Source organism: Rhinopithecus roxellana, chromosome 6 (genome assembly GCF_007565055.1).
Source record: "Rhinopithecus roxellana isolate Shanxi Qingling chromosome 6, ASM756505v1, whole genome shotgun sequence".
NCBI lineage: Eukaryota > Metazoa > Chordata > Mammalia > Primates > Cercopithecidae > Rhinopithecus > Rhinopithecus roxellana.
The window spans coordinates 12,902,054-12,912,172 of record NC_044554.1 but is presented as its reverse complement, the minus strand read 5'-3'; the positions used below and the strand labels follow the sequence as shown (position 1 = coordinate 12,912,172).

Here is a 10,119-nt window from a genome sequence, read left to right as displayed (position 1 = left end):
CAAAACATCCCCTGCCAACAAGTTTACGGCCTGCCGTTGGGCTTCAATGTCTGTGACTGTAGCTTCCCAAGATTGCTGGACTAGGATGGTGAGATTATGAATACTGCATTTAAGCATGGGTATATCTGCAAACCAAAAGATTGCACAGGCTACAGAATGTCCTAGGTCATTTTTCTCTATGGCAGGATTATTATTGGTGAGGATGCCATATGATGGGAGACTATGTACTGCTTCTGATGTCCTTTGGAGGGACCAACATAAGAAGGATTTTAACTTTTGAACTTGGCCAGAGGTTTCAAAGTCTGAGGAGTTATATATATGCACTCCAGATATTGCTGCAACTATAGTGCAAGTGCTTCTTCACTTAATAGGCAAGGCTAGAAATACATTAGATTTGTATACAAAGAAGAACCCAGTTCCTTTTCATGAAACTCCTGAAGAGGAACCTCATAACCAGGCATAGGTGTGATTAGTTTAGATTCCAGTATGATTTGCATAAATAGAGGGATCGCATGGTCCCCCAGGATTAAATGTGGATGGGCGGTGACCCAGAAAGTAGTTATCCATGCATAAGGGGGTAAAAGTTAGACTTGTAGTGTTATATGAATGTGGGGCCTGACAGATATGATTTTTGAATATTAATGGGATAAGAGAAAATTGAGGAAAAGATGTAGATATATTAGTGAGGTTGAGAAGTCGTCCAGTTTTGACTGCTATTGCTATATATTCCATCTTGGTTGCTGAACTATTTATAGGCATAAAGGAATTGTTATAAATCTTTCTGGCATGAACTTTGTTGTTTCCTCATCATAGAGAAAAACTGGAGGTACACAGTGAACTTGTTAAGAGTCATTATATGGCTTCCATTCTGGTTTGTTTGGTTATAGCTGAGAGTGTAATTGCAATGGGCTTGTGTGTTAAAGCCCCTGGGAAAGGGCCAGACTCCTTGGAATTTCTAGCCTTACAGGCCATCTCTGGTGACCTCCCTATTTGCTTGGTCACCGTGGATGATTGGCATGAGGGATCAGTTGGCCTAGGTTTACCTCATAAACCTGTATTTTTGGTGTGCGTGTACCTGGTGTAGCTGAATCCAAAGCATTGGGCTTCTGTGTTAGCAATTTCTTCTATAGATAGTGGGACTGCTAGGAGAGTAATGTCATTCTCGAGTCACTGCCAACGTGAGCATATCCAGCAGTTAGTGCTGTGTGTTGTGTTAGCAACCTGAGATATTACTGGTTAGACTGGGTGCTTGGTGCAGCCATGGAAGCAATAGTTAGCCATGATAGACAGAATAAACGCAGACGGATATTTAAGGAAAATGACAATATACAGTAAACTCAGGGAGACAGGAAAGAAGAAAGGCTGTAAAGAGTATGAAAAAACCAAACACTTAGTACTTAGTACCTCAGCATATCAATGTTGTGGTATGGGGGTAAATAATTACTAGGACAAAGATGAAGAAATATCCCCCGGGCAGTAGTTTTGGAGGTCTCCCCTGCAAATAGTAATCGTGTACTATCTCCCTTATAAAAGCATTAATATCAAGAGGGTGAAGCTGCTCAAGAGAGGCAGTTGGATAGTTACTGAGAGCTTGCAGTAGAATTGAATAAAAAGAGTCAGCTTTAAGAATAACGTTTAAGGGCTGGGCATGGTGACTCACACCTGTAATCCCAGCACTTTGGGAGGCCAAGGTGGGCAGATAACCTGAGTTCAGGAGTTCGAAACCAGCCTGGCCAAAATGGTGAAACCCTGTCTCTACTAAAAAAACTACAAAAATTAGCTGAGCGTAGTGACACACACCTGTAGTCCCAGCTACTTGGGAGGCTGAGGCAGGAGAATCACCTGAACCCGGGAGGCAGAAGTTGCAGTGAGCCAAGATTGGGCCACTGCACTCCAGCCTGGGTGACAGAGTGAGTCTCTGTCTCAAAAAAAAAAAAAAAAGAAAAAAAAAGAATAAGGTTTAAAGGAGGTGCTGGATTTATTTCCATCAACTTTAAGGGAGATTTAAAAATTCTAGGTTGTTTGGTTTAACAAAACCTCTTTTACCTTTTTTTTAAATGTAAATGAGTTTCCAATGTTTACCTTCTAGTTAGACCGTAAATAATGAGTATCATCTCAGCAGTAGCAGCTGAGTAACAGCAGGTTTAAAGCAGGCAGAAAAAAAGAGAGGAAGATAGAGAGCTTTAGAAGACTCTACTTAACTCTATAGTGCAGGTTAACCGTTTGAGCTATGAATTTTTTTGTTGTGGTTTGCCCATCAGTTTAAATGTGCACAAAATTATAATAGTGAAAGAGATCCGATCTAGCCGACCTGCCCCTCTTGCCTTTAGCTTGTAAGCTGCCTTAATCATTCCAGGGCTTTTGGGCTGAGTTAATTTTAGAAGACATCTAGGTTATAGTTTAATGATAATAGCCCTTCCCCCAAACTCAAACACCTTTTTAAAGCTAATGAGTGGCCATCAGGCCAGGGGGTGGAAAGGAGCCTGATTTCTGCTAAGGCGTAGACGTAGACTGCCAGCCATTCCTGTAGATAACACCACTATTGTAGGTTTGCCTTTTGAGGTATCTTTTCAGGTTTTTTGAAGTCTGACACCCATGGCTCTACCTGGACCCACCAATCCCACTCCTGTGACCTCACTCAAAAGCGATTCAGTGTGCAGGAGGACAGCTTCCACTCCCTGTGATTTCATCTCTACCCCAACCAATCAGCAGCAACCCCAGCCACCCCACCCCTCCCCTAAACTGCCTTTGAAAAACCCCTAAACTAGGATCTTTGGACAAGGTTGATTTAAATACTAACTCCATCTCCCACGTGGCATGGCTGGCCTCATGTCTATTAAACTTTTTCTGTGCTGTAATGCTGTACTCTTTCTTTGTACAGCAGGCAGGAAAACTCCTCGGGTAGTTACACATCCAACCCACAACTCAGGACTCAAACTCCTGTATGGCTCTCCTTCTACCAGATGGGCCTGGGGCTCAGATGTTCCTTTTATACAAGGAATGAATCTCTGGGTTGGCCACTCCTGTATTCCCTCACTGGGAACACATTTTCAGGTGTATCTGCTCTACAGGGCCATTCTAAGGGTATGCTCAAGTTATTCCTCCCAGGGGCATTTACCCTACACTTTGACAAGAGGTTTAACCTTCCTAAGTTTCCATTTTCTCATCCCCATTTTGCAGACGGGAAATGAGAGTTGTAGTGGGATTTAAATTTTATAATCATAAGAGATCATTTAGAAGAGTGTCTAGTACAGATTAAGAACTGAGGAAATGTTACCCGTTCTTGCCACTGTGTTCCAGAAACAGTGGAGTGGATGCATCAACCTTCTGATCGGGTGGGTAAGCAGCAGCAAAGACTTAGTGCTAGAACAAAAGTCATTTAAGGAAATCAGACTTTGGCTAGAGCAAATTAGAGTTGTAAGGAAGAATGTTCCATTGATAAAATGAAAGAAATATGAAATGAGAATATAATTCTTGAAAGCAAATTAAATGCAGTTTTTCATTACTGAAAGCTATGTGGGGCAGAGGTCTTACTAATCCTCCCTGTGTGGGTCTACTTTTAATCTATTTGTGTCATCACCATTTCAAGCTTAGCTCACATTTAAGCCATGAATAAACAGGGAAAATCCTCTAATTTGTAGAGGTTAATTTTATTTTTATTTTTATATTTTTGAGCCCGAGTCTCACTCTATCACCCAGGCTGGAGTGCACTGGCCCAGACTCAGCTCACTGCAAGCTCCGCCTCCCAGGTTCAAGCGATTCTCGCGCCTCAGCCTCAAAAGTAGCTGGGATTACAGGCGCCTGCCACTATGCCCAGCTAATTTTTATATTTTTAGTAGAGACAGGGTTTCACCATGTTGACCAAGCTAGTCTCAAACTCCTGGCCTCAAGTGATCCACCCGCCTCATCCTCCCAAAGTGCTGGGATTACAGGCATGAGCCACTGTGCTGGCTGAGGTTATTTTTATAATAATCATTACAAGTACTGTAATTAAGTTATTTAAAAAAGGCTTATTGTATAATAACTATTTTATAATAACATAACTTGACCTTTGAATAGTGTTTTGCCTTTTTCAGAGAACTTTCAGGGTCATTTTTTTATGTGATCTTTGAGTTAAAGGATGGTGTAGGAATTGTAATCCTCATTTTGCTAATGCAGAAACTGAAGTTCAGAGGGAAGAAAGTGTGTTAGGAAAGGCTTCATAGGGGAAGTGACACAGCACTGTAGCTTGAGAGATGTGTAGGTGATTCCTCAAGTAGATGGGGGCTGAGTGGTTTTCAGCAGAGATGCTGCAGAGGGTAGGGCAGGTAGGGCATAGTGATAGAGGAGGGGGAGTTCTATAGTGGCACCAAATACTTTGATATATCTGATGCTTTGGGTAAGGGGAGCAGTGTAGAGTCAGGGCTTTGTGTATCAGGCTAGGAGTTTGGACTTTATTCTCTGCCAGGGAGGTGCTTTCAGGCAAAGGAGAGTAATATGATTAGATTTCAGTTTAGGAAGATCACTATGTCAGTAGTGTAGAAGCTGAACTGGAAAGATGTTTAGGTGGTAGGTTCAAGCTAGCTGATATTTTCTAATCCTATTGATCATGAGGTCTCAGTTCCCAGGTATGGTGACAATGAGCAAGTGTAGACAGCCAGGTTGGCACTAGCAGCATAAACTGCTTGTGACAAAAGCGCAGCATTTAGACACAGAAACCACTGGCTCCTGTCCTAGATTTGTCAGATCTACAAATTTTCCTGGAGCACTTACCGTTTAATTTCCTTTGGCTTACCTCATCTGTGTAATGAGGGTATTGGTATGGCACCAGCTTTGCATATGTTAACATTGATGAAATACTTCAAATAAAACAAATCGGAACTTGGGAATGAAGATAGATATGAATATGCTACAGGCTGGTCCCAAAATCATAGCAAAGGATGGAAGGCTTAGCAGGTTGCCTATGCTATATAAACAGGGTTGATAAGAGGTTTTAAGATCCAGTTTTGAGCAGCCTCTATCATAAATAATTATTCAAAGGACCATGTTTTATTGTCTTCCTGAAAAGCAGAGTGCCCACAAAGATTTATACAGAGTTTTCAAGTTTAGCATTGTATTATAGCCAGCACTCTCTCTTGAAATCAGGTGGGAAGCAAAACAAAATGTCCACTAGTTCTCAATGAATGGTTTATTTATCCTATTTGCAATTGCACAGAGAACTGACTTCCTACGAAGGAGAAAACAGTTGATAGATCTTCTGAGACAATAAACTGGGTGAACGAGGGGCTTTGTTTTAAGCCTGCTAGATAGAATTTCTCCAGGATCTGAACTTCCTGCATCTAGGGTGGGAAGCCCAGAGAAATGTACAGTAGCCCTTCCCTCCTAATTCTAACCCTGCAGAATTTGTGTCAGAACCACCAAGATCAGATTCTGAGTGACATCAGAGCATTTATTAGGAGAGAACAGATTACTGAAGGTGACCACTTTCAATATTAGCTAGTCACATACCCAGGATGTCTATAATCTTATCAACAACAGAAATCAATCTTCTAACATGATGCAAAGAGGGGAAAGAAAGAAATGCCTGAGTGGAGGCTGGCCAGGAAAATTCCAATGCTGATGAACTGAAGGCAATGGAAGTTTGTATATCATTTCTCTAGCAGGCATAGGAAGGTACTTTACACAGTAGGTGGGTTTCTAGAAAGTTAACTATTTTTATTTATTTATTTTTGAGTCTCGCTCTGTCACCCAGGCTGGAGTGCAGTGGCACAATCTCAGCTCACTGCAACCTCTGCCTCCCAGGTTCAAGTGATTCTCTTGCCTCAGTCTCCCAAGTAGCTGGAACTATAGGCATGCGCCACGGCACCCAGCTAATTTTTGCATTTTTAGTAGAGATGGGGTTTCGCCATTTTGGCCAGGCAAGTCTCAAACTCCTGACCTTAGGTGATCCATCCACCTCAGCCTCCCAAAGTGCTGGTGGAAACTTAACTATAACTATAATTTTTTCAAATGGAATTTTCTTTTAAATATACTTTAGGACTTAGTCACTTAAAGGAACGTTTTGGAGAATCTGCTTGTGAACATTCTTTTTTTTTTCTTTTTTTCTGAGGGTCTCACTCTGTTGCCCAGACTGGAGTGCAGTGGCCCGATCTTGGCTCACTGCAACCCCCACCTCCCAGGTTCAAGCGATTTTCCTGCCTCAGCCTCCTGAGTAGCTGGGATTACAGGTGCGTGCCACCACGCCTGGCTGATTTTTGTATTTTTAGTAGAGATGGGGTTTCACTATGTTGGTCAGGCTGATCTTGAATTCCTGACCTCAGGTGATCCATCCACCTCAGCCTCCCAAAGTGCTGGGATTACAGGCGTGAGCCACCACACCTGGCCTGCTTGTGAACATTGTTTATATTTCATGGGCTTGTATTTTTTTATACTTTCCACCTATTCGAATTTTTTAAAGTGATAAACATTTGCCATTGTCTTACAAGCTCAATAAATTGGTCTTTACTTTCTGAAGCAATTTGTTATTGTTGCTATTTTCCTTGAGGGAAAAGCAAGGTTTCTGTGTTTGTATTTAAACCCCTCTGCTTTCTTATTTTTCTTATTTTTTTTTTTTGTTTTTTTTTTTGAGACGGAGTCTCACTCTGTCGCCCAGGCTGGAGTGGTGCAGTGGCGCGATCTCGGCTCACTGCAAGCTCTGCCTCCCGGGTTGACCCCATTCTCCTGCCTCAGCCTCACGAGTAGCTGGGATTACAGGTGCCCGCCACCATGCCTGGCTAATTTTTTGTTGTTGTTGTTTTTGTATTTTTAGTAGAGACGGGGTTTCACCGTGTTAGCCAAGTTGGTCTGGATCTCCTGACCTCGTGATCCACCCACCTCAGCTTCCCAAAGTGCTGGGATTACAGGTGTGAGCCACCGCGCCTGACCTCTTATTTTTCTTTGTTGATTTTTTCCTCTCCTAGTATGACCAATGGTGAGAAGCCTGAGTTTATTGACTTTGACTAGGAATTTACTGACTTTGATTTTGTAATCGAGGCAGGGGACCACCTTTTTGATGAGGCCTGAGCGAATAAGAAAAGTCTCAATCACCCCCCCACCCACCTACGGAAATATATATATACCCCATGCCACTGTCACACTGACCCTGAACTGCCATCATAATACATTCTCTATCTTAGGCTAACAGCTTCATGTTCTAAAATACAAATACCCTGGAGAATTATTGGATTAAATGGTCTATTACAGCATAATGCTTTAATGAGAAATTATCTGAATATTTTTCTCCTGGCAGTAAAAAAAAAAAAAAAGGGGAGTTTTAATGGGAGTATACCAAGAAAGAGATGGTCTTGGAATCTGGGCACCATCCCAGGAAGACAGACTTAACTAAAGGCAAAAGTTCTAGGCTGCCGAGGAGCTGTAAAAGGGATACTGAATGCCTGGGAAGTATGATGGAGAAGCTGCTCAGTATTGAAGAAATGGAAAATGCAAAGTAGAGCTAAAGCAAACTTGGATTTATGATACAAGTTAGCTTAGGGAAGACTGAACTCTTAGTATCTTTAATTTCATTGTTTGCCAATCATTTGAGAAGAAAAACCTGAACATTTCATACTTTCCTTCTAGTATTTATTGATCACTCATATGTACTGGATACTTTGTTAAGTGCTGATCATACAAAGTAGAACAAGATATTCTTGTCCTTAAAGAGTTTATATTTTAAAGGGAGAGATAGGGCTGGATGCAGTGGCTCATGCCTGTAATCCCAACACTTTGGAAGGCCAAGGCAGGTGGATTGCTTGAGCTCTGTGGTTTGAGACCAGTCTGGGCAACATTGTGAAACCCCATTTCTACAAAAAATACAAAAATCAACTGGGCATGGTGGCCTGAGCTTGTAGTCCCAGCTACTCAGGAGGCTGAGGTGGGAGGATGGCTTGACCCCAGGAGGCGGAGGTTGCAGTGAGCCAAGATCACACCACTGCACTCCAGCCTGGGTGACAGACCCAGGCCCTGTCTCAATAAAATAAAATAAATAAAGGGAAAGATAGGACAAAAACTATATATATTTTCAAGTTGTGATAAGTGCAGTGAAGAACACAAAACAGGTACTTTTGGTATATTTTTTTGTTTTCTGCTTTACAATTAGATTGCCCTGTGAAATCTATGGTAAAACAGAGATAAATTGGTAAGGGCTGCAGTCTTCATAATCTACATAAAAACTATGATTGACTCAGGTCCTATATAAGGAAATTTCTGGGGATAATCCTGTGACACTCTCAGTACTCTCTGAAATTCTGTAGAGCGAAGAGCTTGTGGATTCTGGAAGGAAGAGCAATCAAGGTGAAGGTGAAGATGTTGAGCTGGAATCTGGACAACTATGTCCGCAAAACCCAGTTGGACTTACAGATTGTTCCAAGAAACCATGATCCTACCTTACATCCTTTTGAGGTCCTGCAAGAATATGTAAGAGTTTTAAATGCTACCAAACTGGAAGGAGTATTTGCAAAACCATTCCTTGCTTGGCTGGATGGTCACTGAGATGGAGTCAGTTGCTTGGCAAAGCATCCAAAGAGCCTGGCTACTGTCCTGTCTGGGGTGTGTGATGGAGAGGTTAGAATGTGGAACCTGACTCAACTGAAATGTATCCATATAATACAAGCACATGAAGGCTTTGTATGAGGAATATGTACTCGCTTTTGTGGGACTTCTTTTCACTGTTGGTGATGACAAAACTGTGAAGCAGTGGAAAATGGATGGGCCAGGCTATAGAGAGGAGGAAGAGCCATTACATACAATATTAGGAAAGATACTGGGATTGATCATCACTGGAAAGAAGCTGTTTTTGCCACATGTGGACAGCAACTAGACATTTGGGGTGAACAAAGAACTAATCCTATATGTTCAATGACCTGGAGATTTGACAGTATAAGTAGTGGTAAATTTAATGCAATTGAGACATTTACCTTGGAAAGTTGCACGTCTAATAGGAATATAGTACTATATGATATGAAGCAAGCTACTCCTCTGAAAAAGGTTATCTTAGATATGAGAACAAATACAATCTGTTGGAACCCTATGGAAGCTTTCATTTTTATGGCAGCAAATGATTATAACTTATTTACTTTTGATACGTGTACACTGGACACTCCTGTAATGGTCCATATGGATCATGTATCTGCAGTGCTTGATGTGGATTACTCTCCCACTGGGAAAGAGTTTGTGTTTGCTAGTTTCGATAAATCTATTTGAATCTTTTCTGTAGACAAAAGTCAAAGCAGGGAAGTATATCACACAAAGTGAAAGCAACATGTTATCTGTGTAAAATGGACTTCTGACAGCAAGTATATTATGTATGGATCTGATGAAATGAACATTCACCTATGGAAAGCTAATGCTTCTGAAAAATTGGGTGTGCTTACATCACAAGAAAAAGCAGCCAAGTATTATAACCAGAAACTGAAGGAGAAATTTCAGCATCATCCTCATATACAACCAACAGCTCATCATTGACATCTACCAAATTCTGTCTACAGCCCAATTCAGGAACAGTGCATCATGAAGGAAGCTTGTTGACGAAAGGAAGTGAGTCACATTAAACACAGCAAGCCTGGATCTGTGCCAATTGTGTCAAAGAAGAAGAAACACATAGTGGCAGTTGTAAAATATTTGGTATTCCTAACAATCCTGATGTGTAATTACTTGTTACTTTTGATTTGAGAACTCTGCAAATAAAAATGCTGGGACTAGATTAATTGTAAACATTTCAGTTATATATGTAGAGCTTTATCATTGCTCCTTTTAGCTACCCTGATAAATGATTCTTAAAGGTGGGCTAACTGATAAGACTGTCTAACTGTTTTATCCTTAATCTGTGTTCTTCTTTCATTGAAGGATATAGTACTTACAGTACTTGCAACTAACTCATTTTTTCCGGGGTTTTATTTTTTTGTTTTTTTTTTTGAGACAGAGTCTCGCTGTGTCACCTAAGCTGGAGTGCAGTGGTACAATCTTGGCTCACTGCAAGCTCTGTCTCCCAGATTCAAGCAATTCTCCTGCCTTAGCCTCCTGAGTAGCTGGGACTACAGGTGCGTGCCACCACGCCCAGCTAATTTTTGTGTTTTTAGTAGAGACAGGGTTTCACCATGTTGG

At 41.4% G+C, this 10,119-nt stretch overlaps 1 pseudogene; it reads left to right on the top strand.

Annotated features, from left to right (window-relative positions):
- Positions 1-7,424: 7,424 nt before the first annotated feature.
- Positions 7,425-9,687, top strand: LOC104676024 (annotated as a pseudogene).
- The last annotated feature ends 432 nt before the right edge of the window (positions 9,688-10,119 follow it).